This window comes from Primulina tabacum, chromosome 3 (genome assembly GCF_025594145.1).
Source record: "Primulina tabacum isolate GXHZ01 chromosome 3, ASM2559414v2, whole genome shotgun sequence".
Taxonomy (NCBI): domain Eukaryota; kingdom Viridiplantae; phylum Streptophyta; class Magnoliopsida; order Lamiales; family Gesneriaceae; genus Primulina; species Primulina tabacum.
Window position 1 is genome coordinate 699,219 of NC_134552.1, and position 26,856 is coordinate 726,074.

Here is a 26,856-nt window from a genome sequence, read left to right on the forward strand (position 1 = left end):
AACATAAGGTAAAAAGATGAACCAGGAAATGGTAAACACAAGGTTCGAGTTTAACCAGGAAAAATAAATTCATGTTGTAGCCCTTTAGCCTGCTTAGCCGAGAGATGGCGTTTAAGGCGTTCATGGGTGATTTTTATGAATTTATGATTCTGAGGTGGAACTCGGTAAAATCCTCTGTTGTTTAATTTCTTTGGTATATCTTTTATAAATCATATTATGTTTTGTAATAGTTCCAAATATGAATCTTATATTCATTATTATTCTGAGATTTAAATTTTTCATTTTTTTAGCTCAATAAGAGTTGAATATGGTATATAGGCTGGAAACCAATAACCTCCATGTGTGCGAAAGCCACTAAGGAAAAGTTTGGTAAAACAAAGCCACGTATCAGATTCCTCATTCTGATCCCAAGTCTCAGATGGTATCAGAGCCATGGAAATAGTCTGGATAATAATTTAGCACTTTTATTCAAATGAATATTTTCGATTTTAAAGAAACTGTTCAAAACAGTTTAAATGAAGAATATGATTTACCTGAGAATTTAGATTTATTGAATAAATGGACTATTCCTAAGATAGATTCTAAAATGATATATAAGTTAGGAACTTTTGAAAAAATTGGTTTTAAACAAGTAGTTAAAACTACAGAATCTTCAGTACCTCTTCATGATAATGAGATGGTTATTAGATTGTTAAACAATAAAGATATTTTACCTTATAGGAAAAATTAAAGATTCATGCATATAGGTTTAATTCAAATAGCTTTTAGATCTCTAACATTAGAAGGACTACCAGAAAGCTTCATAGCAGCTTTAAGAGATGGTAGAAATTTGAATTGGAAACAATCCCTTATGGGAATAATTCAATCTAGTCTGGCTCATGGTCCAGTATATTTTGATGTTTATCCAAATTTATCTTTATCTTTGTCTGATATTAATATATTAGATTCTTTAACATTAAATGTTAAAACTCATTGTTATAATTATACTCCTGGTACAGAAGTTATATGTATCTGTTATCGTATTTATTATAAACCATTATTTACACTGAATCCTATGTGTAAAAGAATAGATAAAAAATTAAATGAAACTATTCTTATAAAAACTAATTTTAATAGATCTAATATTACAACCCGTAGATCTATAAAATGGGAAGAAATTGAATTTCCAGAAAGCTGGATAATTGAACAAGCTGTTCCTAGAAATCCTATAATAAATAGAGATTTACAACAGGTTATACAAAATAATGAAGGATCTGTTCAAATACAGTTTAATAATGAACAAAGAAGATTATTGCCATCTTCTATCTATACTAGATCAAGATCCAGTCATTCTTTTATTTCACCTTTAGATTATTTAGTGGATATTCCTCAAACTTCTAAAGCTTCTACTTCTCAGATAAGAGAAGATGTTGAGTCTCCTGTACAAGATACAGTAGATAAATTAATTATTAATCAGAATAATATTGTGCATAAAAGTAACTTTCAAAAAGTTAGAGAAACTGATACCGTTTCAGAAATGAATTTTAGTATTTAATGGATAGTAAATCTAAAATTGATTTTACTAAAGGATCTCTTGCTAGAGCAAGGATCAATGCAGAATTTTATTTACCCAAATGGGAATCTTTCAGAAATTGGTATTTTAAAAGTTTTTCTGAAGAAGAATTTGAGTATATTGTTTCGAAATTTTATACATATTGTGAAAACCAGAATAAATTAATTCATTTTGTTCCTTGGTTTTTTAAAACATTTATTATAGATTATATTTCTATTCTTGAAAGAAATTATAAACTTTCTTCTGGACAGATTCAAAAATCTGTTTATCCTCCTCAACAATCTTTTATTATAGAAAAGAATAATAAAATTTTAAATTTTACTGCTTTTTCTAAATTATTTGAAAATGATATGTTACAAATAACTGTTAAACATATTAATCAGATAATTGAAAAACAGAATTATACAAATTTGTATCTTACGATAATAGGAGAAGAGATAGTTTTTCTTAAGGATCGTATTGATAAAATAATTCTGGCCATTAATCAAATTAAACCAGATGTTCATATTCAAACAAAAGAAGAAGAAACTAATATTGTTTCTATTGCTACTTCTTCTATTCAATCCCCTCCAGATATAAAGGATTTTAAATTTAAATCTTCTGTTTCTGATATAGAAAAATTACTAGAAGAAAAATTTAGAAATCTTAATTTAAATACTCTTAATAAAGAGTTAGATAATAATGAGAATCATTCTGATGAAGAAATTAATAAAATTAAATGGGCAGATAGACCTAACCAAAATAAATATTATTATAATAGACCTACTCCCATGGACGTTCTTATTGAAGAACAAGAATATATATTTGCTAATAGTTATAATGGGAAAAGTATTTATGAATGGAATATTGATGGTTTTAGTGATAAACAAATTTATAATACTGCTCACAGAATGCTTATGTATAGTACTGTGTGTAAAACTTCTGGCAATACTGATAAAAATATCGCTAAGATGATTATATCAGGTTTTACTGGTCAACTTAAAGGTTGGTGTGATAATTATTTAAATCAATTCCAAAAAGAAGATATTATTAATTCTATAAAGATAGAGAATAATATTCAATCAGAAAATGTTGTATATTCATTAATAATGACTATGATTGAACATTTTACTGGTAAATTCACTGATGATAGTGAAAAGATTCGTATTTTATTAAGTAATCTAAAATGTAAAACACTTACTGATTTTAGATGGTATAAAGATACCTTTTTATCTCGTATATATGAGATACCAGATTGTAATAATAGTTTCTGGAAAGCTAAATTTATAGATGGTTTACCTTTTCTATTTGCTGAAAGAATTAGAAAAGTATTAAGAAAAGATGAGATTAATATTCCATATGATAATTATACTTATGGAAATTTAATTAATACTTGCATTAAAGAGAGTTTAGCTCTCTGTAATGAATTAAAATTAAATAATCAAATTAAAAGACAGAATTTACTTGAGAAAAAACAATTAGGTAAATTTTGTGATCAATTTGGTATGGACTTACCTAATAAAGGTAAGAAGAAAATTAAAGAAAAAGATGAAAAATTTTATAGAAAGAAAAGACATTTGTCTGATAGACAAAGAGATAAAAAGAAGAAAAGAAAAGAAAGCCGTGATTTACGGAAAGAAGAAAAATACAAAAATAAATTAATAATTTGTAGAAAATGTAAAAAGTCAGGACATTATGCTAATCAATGTTGGGCTAAAAATAAAATTAATAATTTAGATATAGATGATAATCTAAAAGAAACATTATTTCAAATAATAATTCTGACAGTGAAACTGAGAATTCTTCAGAATCTTATATTTCAGAAGAAATAATAGATAGTGAATCAGATATTTCTGATGATTTAAATGAATGTAATAATTGTATACAAGGAAAATCTTGTTTAAATCATATAGAAGATAAAAATGATGAATTTTATAAACTAATGTCTCAATTCAATGATTTAAATATTAATGTGTTAACTAACAATAATATTTTAGAATTTCTTAAAATGATTAAGGATCCAGTATTAAAATCCACAATTATTGATCAAATGGAGAATACTGCTTCAACTAGCAATAATAATAATAATATTCTTGTTAAACAAGAACAAGCTTACTCTATGAAAGAAGTTAAAAATCTTCTTCAACAGAAATATAGTAAACAGAATCCAGTTACTATGCAGGATTTAGTTAAAGAAATAGAAAATATTAAAGAACAAGTAAAGATTTTACAACACAATAATAATAGTTTAAATTATCGTGTTTCAATCATTGAAACTAATAATAATAATTCAGTTAATAATTCTGATAGTTTTGATAATCTACAAGATATTTCTTTTCCTGATCCAGATAAAAAAAATTTATCTGTTTTAAGCATGATTATATCTCAAAAATGGTATACCAATATAACTTTATTAATTGAAAATTCTTATAAAAAGAATTTCATTGCTATGATTGATAGTGGTGCAGACTTAAATGTTATACAGGAAGGATTAATTCCTACGAAATATTTTCATAAAACTACTCATTCTCTCTCTCATGCAGGAGGAGAACCATTAGAAATAAATTATAAATTACCAAAAGTTTATATTTGCAAAGATAAAAACTGTATTCAAACCAGTTTTTTATTAGCAAAAGATATTTCTAGCAAACTTATACTTGGTCTTCCTTTTATTTATCAAATTTATCCTTTAACTTATGTTGATGAAACAGGTATTATAGGAACTTTTCAAGGTAATCCTATTTCCTTTAAGTTCATAACTAAACCTATTCATAGAATTCTTAATGAATTACAAGAAAAGATTGATAGGAAAACTTTTCAGATTAATTCTTTAAAAGAAGAAGTTAATATATTAACTATAGATGATAAATTACAAAATCCTAAATTACAGGAAAAAATTAAACTTATTTATAATAAGTTTTCATTAGAAATATGTAATGATCTTCCTAATGCTTTTTGGAATAGAAAGAAGCATATTATATATCTTTCATATGAAGAAAATTTTGATGAAAAAAAAATTCCTACCAAGGCTCCTCCTTGTCAAATGAATTCTGAATATTTAGAATTATGTAAGAATGATATTCATTCTTTATTAGAAAAAGGTTTGATAAAGCCTTCTCAATCTCCTTGGTCATGTACTGCTTTTTATGTTAATAAACATTCTGAACAGGAAAGAGGTGTTCCAAGATTAGTCATAAATTATAAACCTCTTAATAAGGTTTTAAAATGGATTAGACATCCTATTCCTAATAAAAAAGATTTATTAGATAGACTTGTAAATGCTATCATATTTTCAAAATTTGATTTAAAATCAGGATTTTGGCAGATTCAGGTAAAAGAATCTGATAGATATAAAACTGCTTTTAATGTTCCAATAGGACATTATGAATGGACAGTAATGCCATTTGGCCTTAAAAATGCCCCTTCTGAATTTCAACAAATTATGAATGATATTTTTTATAATTACAGCAATTTTATAATTGTTTATATTGATGATATCTTAGTATTTTCTAATGATATTGAAATACATTTTAAACATTTAAATATGTTTAAAAATATTGTTATTCAAAATGGACTTGTTATCTCAAAATCTAAAATGATTTTATTTCAAACCAATATTAGATTTCTCGGTCATATGATTGAGAAAGGAAAAATAATTCCTATACAAAGAAGTATAGAATTTGGTTCAAAATTTCCTGATATTATAACTAATAAAACTCAGTTACAGAGATTTTTAGAAAGTTTAAATTATATTTCTCCCTATATTAAAAATCTTACTAAAGATTCTGCTATCTTATATGATAGGTTAAAGAAAAATCCTTTACCTTGTTCTGAAAGATATACAATAGCTGTTAAAAATATTAAGGAAAAGGTTAAAAATCTTCCTTGTCTTATGCTTGCTAATCCCCAATGGGATAAAATAGTTGAAACTGATGCCTCAGATATAGGTTTTGGAGGAATCTTAAAAAAGAAATATAATCAAAAGTTTATTATAAAAACTGACTGTAAATCTGCAAAATTTATGTTTAATAAAGATTTTAAACATGATGTTTCTAAACAAATGTTTGCAAGATGGCAGGCTCATTTAGCTCCTTTTGATTTTGAAATAATTTATAAAAAAGGTGAAGATAATCACTTACCAGATTTCTTAACTCGAGAATATTTATCCTAATGTTTTTATCTACAGATATGTATTCCCGAGGAGGAAGAGGAGAGTCCTCTTATAGAGGGCGAGGTGGTAGGGGAAAACCCCCTAATATCATTGCACAGCATGGTAAACAGAGGCTTATAGCCCAGAACTTATCCAGTTCATCAGCCAGTAATACTGAGCAAAATAATGAGTTATACAATGAATTTCATGAATTCTTGAAACAAAAGCAGAGAAGTAATACAGATTCTCAATCTTCAGCATCATATGCTAATATTATCAAAGAGGATGAAAATGATTCAGCTCTATATACAAAGACAAAACATCGAGAATTGATTCTTCTTATAGAAGAAAGAGATATCCAATGGGAAAAAACTCCATGGACTATAATGGAAAGATATTTAAACAATACATCATATGTATATGGTTCTTATAAGCAAAGAGGATTTTATGAAAATCTTCTGATATCTACAAAAAGTGTTGACATAACTCACTTTTTCAGTAATACTCAGCAGAAAGGAAGTTATAACTTTTCAAAGTTTATCATCAAGAAGATCATATCTATTGAAGAATGGGGTATATCTCCATTAGTTGAAAAAGAATTTTATTCTGAAAATCATAAAATGAGTTTTAAATTCAATTTTTGGGATTATATTGAAAGTTTTAATAAAACCTTGTTTTATGAAAATGAAAAAAGAAAACATACTTGGTTTTTAAAAATTTGTGAAAATGTTTTTCATTATCCAGTTCCAAATTGGTTTTTAATATGGTGGAAGATATTTGGTCCATCCGCAAAGATTTTGCCAGAGATTTTTATAAAATCCATGAATACTTGGTTAAATGTTTCTCCAAGTATTAAAAATTCATTTTCTGAACATTGGATTGATGAAAAGACTCTATGTCTATTTTTCATGGAATTTGGAATCCAATGGATCTGGAGATGGCAGCCAGAATTCGGTTACACTGATGAAGGCATCCCTTGCATATGGAGGGTTAGTTCCACAAAATTTTGGGACAAATTATTAAGAGATGATCCAGAAACTGGAAAACCATATGGTTATGAAACTCTTCATCAAATGGAAGAAAAAATTTCTTTATATCAGAAAGAAATTAATAATCAACAAGAAAAGGAAAAAGCCTCTATGAGTCATTTCAAGATTCTTACTCAGAAATATTCTGAAATATATTCAAAAGAAAAAATGATCGAGATCTATATTGAAGAAATGAAAAAAGATCTTTTCCAGAATATTGGAGGTGCTGATTCAAAATCAGATAAATCTATGGCGTCCGAATCTAGTGAAAATCAATTTATTCATCTTATGAAGATGCAGGATGCTCAAGACCCTGAGGATGATATTCCTCAATTTTCTCAGATAGATGACATTTTTGAGAATTTGAAAAATTCTTTAAAAGACAATATTAAAGATGATTAAAATCGGATAATTAATTATATAAATACTGGCCAGAGTTGTCATCAGTTAATGGGGGTGGGGCCGAGTGTTAAAAACAATTGTTTATATAAAAATAAAACGAAACAAACAAAAAAAATAATCTTTTTTTATTGTTTCAAATCCAATATTCCAAATTATTATTAAAATAAAAAAGTTCAAATTCCGAAGCTTAAATCCTATTTCTTTTTTTCTTTCTCGTAACAGACTATCTAACCCGATATATTGTTATTATTTTGATTTTTAATTCTTAAAGATAATGGATTATTAGCATTATTTGATATACTTCTAATAAGGATCTTATCTAAGAAAATTCAATATTATTATAGGGATGTAAACGATTCAAAGCAAATCAAACAATATCAGGCTTGAGCTTGGCTCGTTTAAGATTGTTTGAGGCTCGAGCTTTTATTATCAGGCTCGAGCTCGGTTTGTTTTGAAATTATCAAGATCGGGAAAAGCTCGAGCTCGGCTCGTTAAAAGCTCGTTTAGCATGTTAATTAAGTCGGGCTCGAGCTTGATTCATTAATAGCTCGTTTAGCATGTTTAACGAGCTTGGCTTGAGCTCGGCTCGAGCTCGGCTCATTTTCGAGCTCGTAAAGCATAGAATTGAGCTCGAGTTTGAGCTTGATTCGAACTTGTTAAAAATTGAATATATCTATAAAATAATTTTAAATCAGACATAAAAATATAAATTAATTCATAAATAACCAAAACGACACAAATAAGATCTAAAAAAACATAAATCAGTATATTATTGAACATTCCAAATAATACATCTAGAATATTCATTATACACTGATATCATCATATAAATAACAATGAAATAATTTCACCCCTTTAATACTTCAATTAAGTCTGGTGAGAAAGTATGGAGGGCGTTAGAGAATCCATTAAAATAAAAAATTACAAAATCATCTCTAATAACAACTAGTCAACTATCGTGCAAAGTTCATAATAAAATTAGTACTAATATTTTTATTTGTCTTGTGTTCAATTCCTTCCATTGACATTAGTACTAATATTTTTATTTGTCAACTCAACAAATGAGCCAAGTTAAAGCTTACGAGCCACCTAAACGAGTCAAGCTCGAACTCGAGCTTACGAGCCACCTAAACGAGCCGAGCTCGCAAGCCTATTATCAAACATGTTTGCGAGCTCACAAGCCGAATATCTTTAGGCTTGAGCTTGGTTTGATTAAATTTTCGAGCTCAAAATCGAGCTTGAGCTTGGCTTGATATGATTAATAAACGAACTCAAACGAGCTTTTTATCAAACCGAGCTTCGAATAGCTCGCAAACGATTTGGTTCATTTACATCCCTAATTATTATTGTGTTTCATTTTCATTCCATTTTTTTGTAAGAGTAGGTCTCTTGTGAGACGGTGTCATGAATTTTTATCTATGAGACGGGTCAACCCTACCGATATTCACAATAAAAAGTAATACTCTTAGCATAAAAAGTAATATTTTTTCATAGATGACCCAAATAAGAGATCCGTTTTACAAAATACGACCCGTGAGACTGTCTTACACAAGTTTTTGCCTATAATTATTACCTAGGTGATGGATTCCATATTGTGAATATTTGTTCTTTGTTATTTCACACCCATCGATGTCTCAAAGAACTACAAGTAAGTAATCAAAGTTCATTACCCGCCCAAAATGAAAGTGCTACATTATACGATAATCTAGTGAATTTGAATTAATATGGTCAAATCAAATTCAAATCTCACGTAGTGTAATCCAATACAACAAAAGATATCTCTACTTTTACTACTAAGCCAAAGATAAAATTCAATAAAACTGAGAGGATCTTTTCAAAGTAATTTGTCCTTATTTATTTACCCATCGTGAACAATAAAGCTTTGGATCGAATCAAAATTGAATTTTTATGTGTTTAACGACTTAAATACTCAATTTATAATAATACAACAATCCAATGGGCATATGCAATGCTCAAAATCAAATATATTTAGACAAATGAGTAAAAATTTATTCTAATTTCAAATTGTCATAATGCATAACAAAAGTACTCGATGGGCATTGTACTAACAAACATCCTCGTTGAACCATATCCCTCACTAGATGATAATTTCGTTCATTGTCCCTTCCATGTTGATGTTTTCGGGGCTCCTTTGCATTTGCCATTGTGCCACCATTATCACATTATAAATTAATCACCTTTGATGCATAAGGAACAACCTCAAGGCTCAGAAAAACTTTTGTCAGATAAAAGAATTCTTTTGCTGCTTCAAAGGCCGCCACATACTCCGCTTCCATTGTGGAATCAACAATGCAAGATTGCATGATACTCCTCCAAAAAAGGGAATCACCACCTAATGTGAATACAAATCCTGATGTATACTTACAAGAGCTCTATCAGCTTGAAATTCATAACCAGCATATATCCTCTAGTTTTGTGAAGATACTTGAGAATATGCTTTACAACAATCCAGTGCTCTGGTCTTGTGTTTGAATGATATTTACTAACAGTTCAATAGCATACCAAATATACGGTCGAGTGAATAACATAGCATTCATGAGACTTCTTACAACCGAAACATAGAGAACTTAGTTTCATGTATTTCATAGAACATAATTTGATTCTCCCAAGTCCTTCATGTCTGACTGTTGATCCAACTATTTCTTAGCATATATCATCACCCCTACATTATTCTCAATTAGTAGGATATCATCCACATATAACATGAGAAAAATAACATCTTCATCTAACATTTTCTTACTGACACAAGGTTCATTATGATTTTGATCAAAACCATAATCTTTCACAGTTTGATCAAATCTGATATTCCAAGAATTAGACGCCTGCTTAAGTCCATAAATAGACTTTTTGGTTCGTATAATTTATGTTCTTGACCGTTTTGCATAAAATCACCTTCAAGATTTCCATTGAGAAATGTTGTCTTGACACCCATTTGCCAAACCTCATTATCAAAATGAGCTGCAATGGATAAGAGGATCCAAATAGACTTTAACATAGCCACATGTAAGAAGGTTTTATTGTAATCAATTCCTCTTGTTGGCTAAAACCTTTAGCTACTAGTCTAAACTTAAATGTTTCCATGCAACCATCTATTCCTCTGTTTCTCTTGTAGACCCACTTACACGCAATAGGTTTTACCCCTTTAGGCATGTCCACAAGGTCCCGGATAGAGTTAGTGTACATGGATCTCATTTATTAGTCCATATCACTCCTCTATTGGTCAGCGTCTATATCCTTCATAGTTTTTTAGTACGTGATGGGAATAGGGATCTTATTATTTTTCAATGGATACAGTCTCTAATGACTCTGCACAGAGCATGTATCTAGAAGGTAGTCAAGTGACCTTCACACTACATCTAAGTTTTGAAGGCTCTTGATTGATTGGAGTTGATTGTCCGCGTCTCAAGTTCTCTTCTTCACGATCTTCATCATTTTCCATTTTGAAATGGCGAGGTGACTAATAATTGGGAACACCATCTTCCATCATTTTAGTCGTTCGGAAACTAGAGGTTAATAATGGTGGTAGAAATGTGAATTCAAACTTACTAGGTTCAATATAGATTTCTGAAGTAGATGATTTGGCAATCTCCTCCAAAAAGAACCTTACTCTCTTCTATGTATCTGTCCTCTAGGAAGGTTACATTTGTACTCACAAATACCTTCTCATCTTGAGGATTATAGATATAATATCTTTTGGTTCCGGTAGGATATCCAAAAAAAAACGCATAATTCTGACCTATGTACCATTTTATCCATCTTTCTCTTCAGCATATATGCAGGGCATCCCCATTTCCAAATATGTCTTAGATTAGGCACACTCCCATTCCACAATTCTAGGGGTGGCTTAGAGACCAACTTAGAAGGAACCATGTTTAATAAGTATATTGCAGTTTGAATACCACATCTCCAAAATATATAATGAGCTTAGAGACACCTAGCATGGATCTAACCATGTCCAACAAAGTATTATTTATCTTTTCAGATACATCATTTTGTTTAGAGCGGCTAGTGCGCTTAATTGGGATAATATGTCATTATCTGATAAGTATTTTCTAAAGTAATTGGATATAGACTCACCACCTTGATTTCATCGAAATATTTTTAGAATCTTACCCTGTTGTTTTTCCACTTCATTTCTGATTCTCTGAACTTTTCAAGAGATTCAGATTTGTAAGACATTAGGTAGACATAACCGTATCTAGAGCAATCGTCATTGAAGGTGATGAAATACACAAATCCACCTCTAGCTTGAACACTAATTGATCCATATATATCAGTGAACACTAATTCCAAAACTTCAATGATTCTATGCCTTTTAGATTTAAAGGATCTCTTACTTATCATACCTTCCAAACAATATTCACATATGGGCAATGATTATACCATTAAAAATGACCATCTTTTTGTTGGGACATCGTGTTCTCGCACCCAAGACGCAGCAGAAGTTTAAAAAAAATTTCTTTGGCGTCGTGTGTTTAAAAACATTCATAGGACATTTAGAATTTATAATTATACATTTGCGTTCTTAATGCTTGGACTCCAAACTATTACAGTTTTTATACGGAGATAGTCTTGCTTGTAAATCCCTACGAATGTCTCTCCTCTTTGATAATCTAATCAGGTCCACGATCGGAGACTTTGTTCCTTACTTGAATTGCACTAGAAATCGCAAACAATTTTTTCATTGAGACTGGGACGTCCGATTTCCTAAATCCGGAGTCGGTGTAGTGACGACATGGCACGTCACAAGGAAGAAACTCGGGGCCAAATTTTTCTTCACCTTTTCAAAATGGCCGAACATTTTTTCTACCAACTCCATCAAGTGGCCGAGAGATTCTTTGTTAGAATTTTAATTGATTCTTAATCAAAGGAAACTAATGTAGTCAATAATTAAAAAATTACATGGCTTGATTTGCTTCCAATTCAAGCTTGGCCGTGAGTTGTTCTTTCAATTTGTGGAAGGAATTTTGTGAATTTTTTTGGAAAAAATTCTCTATTGAATTATGCCATCTTATGATTTATTTATAGAGTGAGACTCCTAATCTAATTATGAGTCCCTCTCCCACAAGAACTCTATATTTTCATTATAATTAAATTCTCATATTATTAATATCTAACAAATTTATTGACTTTTTATAATACATGATATATTAATACCAAATATACATATATTTTATATCATCATATAAAATGTATATATATATATATATTAATTAAATTAAATAATCATAATTTAATTTATATAATTAACTAATACATTAATTTAATTCTAGACTCATTTAAAATACGTATGAGAATTTGTACATGTTAATAGTCACTACTACTAGTACAATCATTTAATCAGTAAATTCTCAATTCATTAAATAAATGATTCCGAACTCACACTATAAGAAAATATATCATCAACAACACTCCTACGACAATAGTTTTTATTAAAACCATTTTGTTTTTTCTTTTAACAACGGTTTCAACAAAAATCCTTGTCGTAGCCTAAAAAAACCCGCTTATAGACAACGGTTTTTTAAAAACCGTTGTTTTTGATGTGTCTACGACAATGGTTTTTAAAAGCCGTTGTCTAAGAGCGTTTTTTTTTGCTACAACAACGGTTTTTAAAAGACAACGAAAATCGCTGTCTATGAGCGTTTTTTTAGGCTACAACAACGGTTTTTAAAAACCACTGTCTATGATCGTTTTTTTAGGCTACGACAACGGTTTTAAGTAAAACTGTAACATGTTTTAAATTAGCGACGATTTTACTGAAACCGTCGCTATATTTAGCGACAGATTTCAGCAAAACCGTTCTGAAAACCGTCGCTATTTTTAAATTTACGATGGTTTAATGAAATAACCGTTGCTAATAGCGATGGTTTAACAAAAAACCGTCGCCAATTGTCTTTAAATACTGCGTTTTCGGTCCATTTTCCTCACACTACTTCACAACACTTAAATTTTTTCTATCTTACAAGATTTTTAGTTTCGATTGAGGGTAAATTTTTTCGCATTAATTTTTTTTAAATTTAAAGTGTTAGTTAAGATCATGAATATTGTTAGCATAGTCGGATTATAAATTTTTTTAGATTTATTAAATTATTAAAAATAATTTTTTTTATTTTACCGAAAAAATTAGCGACGGAAATTATGAAAAACCGTCAGTAAAATTAGCGACGGACTTGATGGAAAACCGTCGCTAAATTTAACCGTCGTCTTTACCGTTGAAACACAACAGTTCAACAACGGTGAAAAACCGTTGTCGTTGATCTACGACAACGATTTTTAACCATTGTCTTTGAGCGAATCCTTTAACAACAAGAGCTTTAACAACAGTTTTTCAGGGTTTACGACAACGGTTAAAAACCATTGTCTTTAGGCTTTTTTCTTGTAGTGTCATTATAACATCTATCGATGATCCGGGAGCGCCGATGTTCTATGAATACAAATTTTATTCATATAATGAAAAATGAAAATTTCGAATATCAAAATTTTCACTCATCATATTGAGTGCCTGCCATTTTTAGTAAACTTCTTTACAAAACTGGCAGTTCACTCTCCTTTCTTATTTAGCAGTCATGCTAACTTTCATTTGTTCTATCCTATGAAATCAGCTCATAAACTTCTTTATAAGCTTATTGTTTTATCTCCATCAGACTATAGTCCCCAAATTCCAACTCCTTGAAATTTGACTATCTCAACGGGAACACAAAATCTGATACTTGTGTGACCCTCAATGGTTCAGGGATACATCTAGCCGTGGGTTCACATCTCAATGTGATTCAGACTAACATTTATTTTTATTCGGGCTTACCCTAGTTAGCCCCATTTTTTTCATCACAAGAATGTCAGAACTCATTTCTGATTGCACCCACCGGATCATGGTAAGAGCGTCTAGTAGCATCGCCTCATGATCTCCTAGGCATCACTGATAGTGTCTGCAAGTACCTTTAGTCATGGTTAGCGTATAGTATGGTCCCTTCAACACATATATCCCGATCGAATCTGCAACCAATGGTATATCGAGAGTTGCATATGAATTCGATAACGGTGCGATTTATCTTTGAGTACTAATAGTGGCATGGTATGTGCAACTAGAAAAACACATTTCCCTAAAGCATATTTCTTGCTCTAGCCAGAGACTCCTTGCAATATTAACTCATCAGATCACATATGATATCTTCACCCATAGGCGAACGGTAAATCCCCGGCCACAATGCATTTGCTCATTCGTATTTCGAAACTACACCCAATCTCGTCACCTGATGACTTTCAATGGAGTCGGTAAACGGATCAAAGTGCATGCTAGTACGTATAGTCCTTACATTATCCCAGGTCAAAGGACTAATGGTGTACAACCATAATTGCGAACTATTCCACTCGATAAGTGAGAACCACTTCACTACAAAAAAGGCAAAAGACAACGGTTTTTCACCGTTGTCGTAGGTCAAATAAAACTATTGTTAAAGGCCATGTGGTTAAAGGGTGTGCTCAAAGACAAAAGTGAAATACCATTGTCGTAGACGTCTAAAGACGACGGTGAAAAACCGTTGTCGTAGGTCTTGTAAAACCGTTGTTAAAGGCCCTATGGTTAAAGAGTGCGTTCGAAGACAACAGTTTTCACCGTTGGTGTCCTAGCTACAATTTGCGATGGTTAATATTCCTGATCTTAATTAACACTTAAAAATTTACCAAAAATTAAAGCGAAAAAATTTACCCTAAATCGAAACTAAAATCGTTTAAGAGAAAAAAATTTTAAGTGCTGTGAAGTAGTGTGGAGGAAAATGGACCGAAAACGCGAATATTTATAGATAGTTTGCGACGGTTTTTGGTGTAACCGTCGGTAATACCGACGGTGTTAGCGACGGTTATTTATCAAACTGTCGCTAATTTAAAAGTTGCGACGTTTATGCTTTAAACTGTCGCTATATATAGCGATATTTTTGTAAAACCGTCGCTAATTTAAAAATTACGACGTATTTCTTAAAACCGTCGTTAAAGTTAGCGACAATTATACAAAAATGTTGTAATTTTTAAATTAATGACGGTTTTGTAAACAACTATCGCTAAATTTAGCGACGTTTTGCAAAACTGTGGCAAAATTTAATATTAACTACAAATTTTATATTACAAAAACCGTTGTCGTAGAACTAAAAAAACCAGCTGAAAGACAACGGTATAAACAAATCGTTGTCTTTGACCCTAGACAACACATATAGACAACGGTTCTTAAAAACCGTTGTCGTAGATATATAAAAGACAACGATTTTAAAGAGACTGTTGTCTATGAGCGGATTTTTTTAGGCTACGACAACGGTTTTTGTTGAAACCGTTGTTAAAAAGTAAAAATACAACGGTTTTAATAAAAAATGTTGTCTTTGATATGTTGTTGAATGTGTATTTTCTTGCAGTGCATGGATAGTTCGAGGAAGGGTTGTTCAGTGCATCATCATATGATCACCCATATGTGTGAATGGACATCTTCATGCCCTTGCCAATGAAAAATGGCGTTTACACCACAGATGCTAATCTCGAGCTCGAGCGACCTTTATCCTTGTTTTAGGCGGCTGATTCGACTATGAACCTGTTTAGAATATACGGTACACTTCCTAATTAGCTTCATAATCTTACATTGCGACGCAGACCTCATGGTACCTATTGAGATGGTACCTATTTGTATACTCTATACAGCTTGCATGAGTATACAGATAAAGTATAATGCCACAATCGAAACAAATCGTAAAATATTATTAAAAAAAGATTGTTTTATATTAGAGTTAATAAAAACATTAATCACAAGTTAGCTTGTCGGACACCTACTCTTCAACACTTTTACCAAACTTCGAATCCTATTAAGGTTTATACGACCAAGTATAAAGTGCCAAAAACAGGTTTCATTAATGGGAGATAATTTTATTTGTTTGTCGGATTTAGTGTGATGCAATGAGCTGTCAACATGCTTTAAGACATACAGATCATCACTATTCTGATATTTCTGTTACTACACATTTGAGATGGATCCCAAAATGCAGCAACAAGTCATCTCATCAGAACATATCCGCCTTTGAGTTGTTGTGGACTCTTCCATAGGCACTGATGAACAAGGTTCAACGAGCACATATATATTTGCGTTTTAAGACAATAATCAAGTTGTGTTTCCAATCAATGTACTTTTCTTCAACTACTTGGTTGTCAATTAAAATCATAGACAATGAATTTTTAGACATTTTTCTGAAATTTTAAAAAAAATTAAATGAGCAATGCATACAATAAATGAGATGTGTTATGCACGAAAATGCATGAGTTGACCCAAAAACTACTAAAACAAAGCAAAAACTTGTATGAGACGGTCTCACGGGTCATATTTTGTGAGACATATATCTTATTTGGATCATCCATGAAAATGTATTACTTTTTATTGTGAATATCGGTAGGTTTGACTCATCCATCTCACATATAAAAATTCGTGAGACCGTCTCATAAGAGACCTACTACTAAAACAATTACCTACAACTCCAAAATGGAAATCCATATTCTTCTTTAGGAAAAGAAAATGTGAATTATAGCTAGGTTGGACCCCCTCTCACTAAATTTGTTTAATATACGTACCTAGCAATTCAAGCAATATTAATTTAGTATTGCTTGATTTTGGTCATGAAAAGATATTGCAATAATATTCTATAGGAGGTTTTCGCAATATGATTTAATTAGTCTATACCCTTAAATTGATTATTTATCAAGTACCAAATCAATTATGTCACCTACAGGGTAAGCATAATTAATTTTACTAGAGAAAAATAATTATCATAATGGATTCAATCAAGTAATCAAAACAATAAAGCCTAATTCCTACCGTGAGACCAATAAATTTGGCATAAAGCATACGTTTATTCTTACTAATAGTCTAATAAGGGAGACCGTGAGCTCATTTAATCACATTTAATATTTTATTTAATTTTGAGTTTTAAGCAATTAATAATATCCTAACTATTTCAACTCACAAAATAATTTAATCATTAATAAAAATATTTGTTCTCTAAACTAAACATCTAATAGAAGATAAAGAAAATTTAATGCATGACAATAAAATATCTAAAGCGGTGTTTATGCAATCTACATGGCATAATACATAAATGACAAATGATACACGAGTAGGTCTCTTGTGAGACGGTCTCACGAATCTTTATCTGTGAGACGGGTCAACCCTACCGATATTCACAATAAAAAGTAATACTCTTAGCATAAAAAGTAATATTTTTTCATGAATGACCCAAATAAGATATCTGTCTCACAAAATACGACTCTTGAGACCGTCTCACACAAATTTTTGCCATAATGCATATAATAATTAAAGCTACATAAGAAATAATTAAGCAAGAACAAATAAATTGATAGTCCATTTAAGACACGAGCAGCTCAATGATTCAAATCTATATTGTAATTGTCCAGCTTATCCTATAACTCATCAATCCAAGCTACTCATCCAAAACATCAAATCATGCCCAAATCTGAAACCCACGGATCATGACCCGGTTCGTTTCTTATGGCCCGAAGACCCATGGACCGAACTCACGACCCACTACACGGATCCAGCTTAGCCCTAGTCACCTCTCCGCTACTTCTAACTCATCGTTGCTGCCACTGCTCCTCGTTGGAGAATCTCCATGAGCTCATTGCCTCTACATCAATCACCGAGCAAACCACCGCGATTTTATGAGAAACTAAATTTTCAGCCAAATAAATCTTAAAATTTGAAATTTTTGACATGATGTTTGATTTGTTGCAAGACTTGGCGACTTTCACGTAGTTTTGTTGCAATGTATTCAGAGTAGTACATGAGATAAGTGAATGAAGTGGTCGTCTTAGGACCCCATTTTTCAGGAGGCCCAAAATTATAATTACTAATATATATGTGTTTTAGTGTTTTTTTTTTTTAAATATTTGTTGAAATTAGGTATATTAGATATTTCAAATATATAAATTTACAATTTTAATGTCAAAATTGATTAATAAATAAAAAATTAAAAACTCAATATATGTTTATAAAATTAACATCGATATCACAAATACTAATTTTAATTTCTAACCTTACACAAATTACAATACCAACTCATCGGTCGTGGTCCGTCACCTTCAAAGTTAAAAACTATAACTTCTATTCAACAAATAACAAATTTCAAGACTTTCATCAATAATTTGCAGGTTTTAAGTTTTTTTCAATTGATAATTTTGTTTTTCATTAAAGCTTAACTGAGTATTGATATGAATTTTATTTTATTTTTACATGATCTTTGCTTGTTTGTAGAATTTTCTTTTTTTTTTTTGTTGAAAAAAGTTATTGTTGGGAATTCAAGCGTATGGAGATACTCTGATTTATCTTTAAAAAGTCATTGTAAACAACACTAGTGAATAATCCCAATTCTTTAATTTAATTCTCTAAAAAATTGTCTAACATTTCAAGATATTTGAAGATGTGTGGCCGTGTATATTTCAAGATATTTCAATTCTGCTATGAATATAGTCAAGAATACATTTCACAATAAGATGGAAGATTGATTTCTTAATGATAGTTTGCAAGTGTATATTGAACAGATTCACTTATAAATGATTGTCGTGATACACATGAAGAGATTCGTTCTAAAATTCTAATTGATTTGGGAAACAATGATATATTTTGGAATCTTCGATGGTGGGTATTGATGTATTTTTTGTTAAATATATATAATAAATAATATATTTTTATGATGTTTTGTTATAATATTTCTATTACCGTAAATTTTGATGATTGAAAAATGAACAGAATCGAGATATTTCAAATCCAGCCGCTCTTTTATTATTTTGTCAGGTTTTCAGAACGCTGGATTAGCTCAAGCCGTTCAGACCAGAGCACCAGATGATCAAGCCGTTTTGACAAAAAAGTCAAGTCGCAGATTGTCTAAACTCTAGCTGGAAAATTTCATGTCAAATTGATCGGATCGGCACAATATGCGTTCAGACCATTGAAAATCCAACCGTACTGTCACTGTTTAGAAATGAGTTATTTCATATAGCATACTGAAATTCAAGTCATGTAAAGTCTGGCCTATTTAGAATGTTACAAGTATCCTACCAACTCCGAATGACATAAAGTTACCTATTTCGGACAAGATGTGTCAGTTTTATGAAAAACAAGAGCTTAAAGTCACAAAAACACAAGAAATATTAAATAAGCATTCAATGATATGTACGACGAATGAAAAAGACATGTTCATTCTATCGGGTGATAGTACAAATGATAATTGAAAAGTAGATCCGACTATCAACTACAAATATGCAGATTTCAGAAAGAGGGGACTGCCGAAAAAACTACCTAGCTGTTTGATTATTTTCTCAAGCCTGCATATTTTCAAGAGTTTAGAGCACACTTAAAACTTTTATATTTAAAGCCTCTCAAAGCACACGCCTATCAGACTATATTAGATCTTCAAGGATCAATATATGAACATTTCAAACTCAAGCCGTCAATACTGACTGTTGGGTTTTTGTATTGTTTTTCTTGTGAAACAAGGGTTCTTAAACATCCAAATTTGTAAAGTGATATCTAAGAGTTTTATCGTAGATAATGATAAGTTTTGATGAAGTGGGTTGTTACAAAACGTTGTAAACCAAAGTCTTTTAGTACAAACATTTCTAAATAGAAGAAAGGGATGACGTAAAAGTGTTATCTAAATATTCATAAAAAATTTCACGTTATTTCACTACGTACTTTATATTCTTACAAATTATATTTCAAACTGTTTCTTGGTAAACTGCCAAATCACTTTATATAATTTATCACTGTTCAAGCCGAACACTTTCCACACTTATCTATATTTCAGTGGTACAAAAAGTTAGTCGTTCAAGAATATATTTTAATAGTCTAAAAACTATTAAGAAAAATTTAAAGTTTAGAAAATTTAAAAGAGTATTCACCCCTCTAAAACTTTAATTTAATCCAAACAAGTAGTTTCAGTGCGAGTTTTTCTTGAACTATGATAACTATAGTTTAAAGTGACATCTTTTAACAAGATTCTGATGTTTTTCAAAGAAGATTACGTTGATTGGAAAATTTGAATTCAGACACATTAGAAACCCGAGATGATAATATGTGGTATGTCATCACCGACGGTCCAATGAAAATATTTAAAACCGATACAACAGTTGCATTATCTATGGTGCTCCATAGATGATCGAGAAACACCTTGTCTGAATGGATGGCTAAGGATAAAAAAGGTCATACTCGATAATGTGGCCAAATACATTTTCTACGAGATCCTAGAAAAGTACATGTTCAACAAGATAAAGACTTGCACAACAACCAAAGAAATATGGGAGAAGTTGACACAACTTTTTGAAGGCAACGATCAAACCAATGAAAACAAGCTGACCGTTGTAATCTTAAAGTTTGATAATGCCAAAATAAATCCTGGCAAGACTCTTAATGATTTTGACGAACCATTTAGTAGTATCGTTATTGAACATTCCTCTCTTTGTAAATAATACTAAAAAAATTTCCTTAAAGGTTATGAGAGCACTGCCTTATGCAAGAGTCCAATGATCTCAACAAACTCGAGGTGCACGACTTGTTTGCTGATCTTAAAGCATATGAGTTTGAACTGAAGATCCGGACAGAAGAGAAGCCATCCACATCACAACCAACTAAAGTTCTAGCCTCCACAACCCAATTCCAATTGGTCTTTATTTGTCAAAAAAATTATTTTGAAAAATCAGTCTAAATTAAACTCTTATCATAAAAAAGATCAAACCGATGATAATCAAACATGTTTTAACCGTAGAAAACAAGGTCATTTCATTGCAGATTGCAAGAGGCCAAATAATGATGATCAAAAGTCATTATTTAGAATGTTTACACAGTATCCTACCAACTCCCGAATATCAGGAAGTTGCCATTTTCGGACATAGTGTGTCAACTTTAGGAAAAACAAGATATTGAAGTCACAAAAGCGAAGGAATGTTAAATAAGTATTTAATGATACATGCGAAAATTGAAAGAGACATGTCTATTCTGTCGGGTGATAGTACATATGATCGTTGAAAAGCAAATCCGATAATTGAAGATTTTCAACTGTAAATATGTAAATTTCAAAGAGAAGAGACTACTGAAAAAAACTGCCTTACAATTTGATTATTTCTCAAGCCTGCATTTTTCCAAGAGTTTAGAGCACACTTTAAGGTTTCATATTTCAAGCTGCTCAAAGCACATACGTATTATACTCTATCATATGTTCAAGGATTAAATTGTGCTACATTTTTAACTCAAACTGTCAAAACTGATCGTTGGATTTTTGTATTGTTTTTCTGGTGAACCATGGGTTCTTAAACATACAAATTTGTAAACTGATCATTATGAGTTTCAGCTTATGCAACAATAAGTCTTAGCTGAGGTGGGTTATTACAAGACGTTATAAAATCAAAGTCTTTTAGTGAAACATTCCTAAGTAGAAAAAGAGGTGACATATGAGTATTATGTTAGACTGAAATTAATTGTGGCGATAAGAATCAAAACCAGCAGACTGTTAGTTAAAAATCAGTAGACAATATAAAAGCAGGACTAAGTTTTCAGAACTTAGATAACCAGAAGCAGAACCTAGTATGAAATTAGGATAACTTGACGTCTTCTATGCTAACGGAAGTAGTCTTAAATGTTACCGTTATTTTATCGAGTACAAGTATTTATTGCACCATTAAATGCTGTTCTAAGTCATTTAATTCGCTTTACCCATTTTGGCAAGTAATAAGACTGATTGTGTTGAAAGCCTTTTGCAGGATCCATTTAAGGAATAAAGCTGTTTCTTTCAGAAATCAAAAGAGCCGTTTTTTATTAGAGACGTTGGATTCAAGTTATCTATATATATGGATCAAAATTATTTAGAGATGATCGCTGACTATTTTTATCTATCCAACATTACTTTGAGCAACCGCGAATCAATCATAACTTCTAAAGCTCAAACTTACAGAAAAGCAGTACACGCTTCATATTACATCTGATCTTTGAAGATCATTTTGTACTGCTGTTTCTTCATCTCTTCAAGCAAAACACTTTACCATATTTCGAAGAAGAGTTTGTAAACTGGAAAAGAGTCTTTTCCAGAACTTTGTTGTATTGAATCATTTTGTGTTGAGTTACTAAGAGTTTCAGTAGGCAAAAGATAAGCCCTGCTGAAGTGGGTGTGTACAAGTGTTGTACTGTAAAATCCAAAGTCTTTTAGTGATACCTTCTGGAAACAGAAGAAGGGGAGACGTAGAAGATTTTATCTTCGAACTTCCAGAAATAACTACTGTTCTATTACCTACTGCTATTACTTTTTTCACCCTACTCCATTGGATCGTTTCCGCACTTATTTTAGTGATCTACTAGAATTACACTCGAACAAGAACAGCTACAATCTCTAACAGGATTTTAGCACCCTTTGTAAAAATCTATCATCAAAGGAGAAGAGTTTATTCACCTCCCCCCTCTAAACTCTACATCGATCCCCAACAAGTGGTTTAAGAGCAGATTTCTCTTGTTCTGAAAATTTGCAATAGTTATGGCACATTTTAGCAAGGTTCCCATGTTCTCGAAGGAAGACTTTGATGACTGGAAGATCAGGATGCAAGCTCATCTTGCAGCCCAAGATGATGACATGTGGTATGTCATCATAGACGGCCCACTGAAGATCTTAAAGCCAAATACAGCTATTGCTGTTACTGAATGAGCACCACAAATGGTTGAAAAATCAAGAAATGAATGGACTGGAGAAGATAAGAAGAAAGCTAATCTCGACAATGTTGCGAAGGATATTCTTTATAAAACTCTTGATAAAAACACCTTCAGTAAAATCAAGATGTGTTCTACCGTGAAAGAAATCTGGGAAAAGCTCATTCAAATATGTGAAGGAAATGAGCAGACAAAGGAAAACAAACTGTCTGTAGCAATGCAGAAGTTTGAAAATCTTAAAATGAAGGCTGGTGAAACTTTAAATGAATTTGATGAACGTTTCAGCAGCCTAGTTAATGAATTAGCAGCCCTTGGTAAAGGGCATAGCAACAGAGAAATAGCACTCAAGGTGATGAGAGCTTTACCTAGGGAATGAGATGTCAAAACAATGGCTATGAGAGTTTCTAAAGATCTAAACAAGTTGGAGTTACATGACTTGTTCGCCGACTTAAAAGCCTATGAGTTCGAGCTAGAAGTAAGAAGCGGAGAAGAGCCCTCAACAAGTCTACCAACCAAAGCTCTTGCTGCCACTGCTGCTACTACTTCTACTGCTGCTGCTGTAGTCATTCCACAAGCAGTACCTGCTACCTTCATTGAGAGTACTTCTGAAATGACTGCTGAAAAGATCAGCAATGATGCTATGTCTCTCTTTGTGAAAAATTTCTCCAGGTTCATGAAGAAGAATCACCGAGCTTACCAAAATCCTAATCGGAACTTCAAGAAGGATTCACCACCTGGTGATATGGCGTGCTTCAACTGTGAAAAGATTGGTCACTTCATTGCCGACTGTACAAAGCCCAAGAAAGATGACCAGAAGAAGAAAGAGTACAAAAGGAATGACAAAAAGTTCAGAAGAGACCGCAAAGCAATGATTGTTGAAGAAAGCAAATCTAAATGGGCGGATTCCAGTTCTGAGTCATTTGACTCAGAAAGTCATTCCAGCGAAAGTGATGCAGAAGAGATCAAATGTCTTATGGCGGATGTTGAACCAAACTCGACATCTGAAGAGGTATTCGACTTTGACTCTGATGAATTTACACGAACTGACTTAATTAAAGCACTGCATGACATGGTGGAAGAGTACTCGAGACTTTCTCAATTATTCGAGGAAGTTAAGAATGAAAATCAAAACTTAAAAGATCAAGTCAGTAAGTTCACTTATTTACAAGAGAATAGCTGCAATGATCTAAGAGTTGAGATAAGTAAGTTGAGAACTGAGAATGAAAGAGTAAATGCAGATTACCAGACAATAAGATCTGAAAATCAAAAGATGTCTGTTCTGGTAAATGCATGGAATAAGTCATCCGTTTCTTTAGAGAAGATGCAAGAATTGCAGAAGCAATCCGGTGACAGAAGTGGTCTCGGAGCAATAATGAAAGCACTTCTGAAACCAGTACCAAGCCAGAACTGGATAAAGGCAAAGGAAAATTCATTAATTTTGTTAAATACAGTATGGTATATGAACCTGAAGTACCAACTGTTCAACTTGAAAGGAATGTAAATCAGATGAACAGAAGGAAGCATTATGGTCTGGGCTATGTTGAACCAAATGGGAGAGTTCACCAGAGTGTTGGATCCAGTAGAGGATTCAACGCAGGATGACAAACCCTTATGAAGGTTAAAAACTACCAATACTATAATTCTAGACCTATTCAGAAGAGATACAGGCCAGACAAAACAAACAGAAGGGAAAAACAACATCCCAATATGCATACTGTTAGAAATAACAGATCCTCTGCTGCACACACCTCTATGGATACCCGAAGTCCAAAATCACCAAAAATTGTACAAATGTGGGTTCCTAAGGGACTAATAAGGCTTGGACCTAAGTAGATTGGGTACCAGATACTAAAATTTGTGTTTGCAGGAACAGGTGAAAAAAGCTAAAGTAAGTAGCTCTACATGGTATCTGGACAGTGGATGTTCCAGACACATGACTGGACAGAAGAACCTACTTTCTGATATAATGAGTTGTACTGGACCAAAGATAACCTTTGGAGATAACTCAAAAGGTAAAACCGTGGGTAAGGGTAAGATTATCCATGGTAACCTAATTTATCAATGATGTACTACTGGTTGAGAATCTCTGTTATATTTTGATCAGCATTAGTCAACTGTGTGATAATGGTTATTCTGTAGCTTTTCAGAAGCACATATGCACAGTTATAGATTCTACTGAGTCTACTGTATTAACTGGAAATAGATAAGCCAAAACCTACAAAGTCTCATGGAACTTAGATCATGCTACTGTTCCTACATGTTTAGTTGCTTCTCTTACTGATAAGCATTGGCTCTGGCACAAGAGATTGAATCACATGAATTTCAAATCAATCAATAATCTCAAGAAGCAGAACATAGTTGATGGTTTGCCTGATATTAATTTTGTGAAGAATCATGTTTGTTCTGCATGTCAGCTTGGAAAACAGATCAGATCCAGCTTCAAGAACAGAGGTAGTAAATCAACTTCAAGGTGTTTGGAATTACTGCATATGGACTTATTTGGTCCAATCCCTATCATGAGCTTAGGAGAATGAAGTACACCCTTATTGTTATTGATGATTTCTCTAGATTCACTTGGGTAATATTTCTTGCTGGAAAAGATCAAACCAGTACTCTCTTGATCAAGCTTCTAAAAAAGATTCAAAATGAAAAATCGTCTTCTATTGTTAAAATCAGAAGTGATCGGGGTACTGAGTTTACTAACAAAATTCTCGAGTTGTACTTAGATGAACAGGGCATTCATCATGAATATTCAGCTGCCAGAACACCTCAACAGAACGGAGTAGCTGAGAGGAGAAACAGAACTCTTAAAGAAGCTGCTAGAACTATGCTAGCAGATGCAGATATCTCTCAGCGCTTCTAGGCAGAAGCAATCAACACTGCATGTTACACGCAAAACAGAACTATGATCAACAAGAGGCATAATCAGACTCCTTATGAGATATGGAAAGGGAATAAGCCTAATGTATCTTATTTTCATGTGTTTGGTTGCAAATGCTTTGTGCTCAATAATGGTAAAAGCTATTTAACTGCATTTGATTCAAAATCAGATGCTGGATTATTTCTTGGTTACTCTGCTGTGAGCAAAGCTTTCAGAATCTTCAACAATAGAACTCTAAATGTTGAAGAATCTGTTCATGTTATCTTCGATGAAGACAGCAGTGCTCCTGAAATGTCTAAAATGTCAAATTTGAGTAACAGGTTAGACAGGATTCATCTGGAACCAGATAGTGAAGAAGATACAGAACCAAGTATCAAAGATGTTCAAAATCCAGAACCAGATATTCCAATAGTGGAACCAGAAGTACAGACATCAAACTTACCAGTACCAGCAGCTGACACTCCAGAACCTGCTATTGATTCAACTGAGATCAATCCAATTATATCAAACCAGAAGAAATCCCTTTAAACCCTTTCATTTGGAGAAAATCACATCCTCCATCTTTGGTCATTGGAAATCCAGCAGCACCTTTAAGAACCAGAAAGCAAATAATTAATGAATATATGCATGCTGCTTTTATTTCTCAGGAAGAACCAAAGAAAATTGAAGAAGCTCTCTTGGATCCTAGTTGGATTGAAGCTATGCAAGAAGAACTGAATCAATTCAAAAGGAATGAAGTTTGGTTTCTAGTACCTAGACCATCTCACCAAGCTGTTATTGGAACCCGATGGGTATTTAGAAACAAACTAAATGAAGAAGGCACATTGATAAGAAATAAAGCAAGACTGGTGGACTCAAGGTTTCAGACAAGAAGAAGGAATCGATTATGATGAAAATTTTGCAGCAGTAGCAAGGCTTGAAGCTATCAGAATATTTTTGGCCTTTGCTGTTTTTAAGAATTTCAAAGTTTATCAAATGGATGTGAAGAGTGCCTTCCTAAATGGTCTACTACAAGAAGAGGTCTACGTCGAACAGCCTCCAGGTTTTATTGATCATTTTTCACCTCATCATGTATTTAAATTACACAAAGCCCTGTATGGTTTAAAACAGGCACCT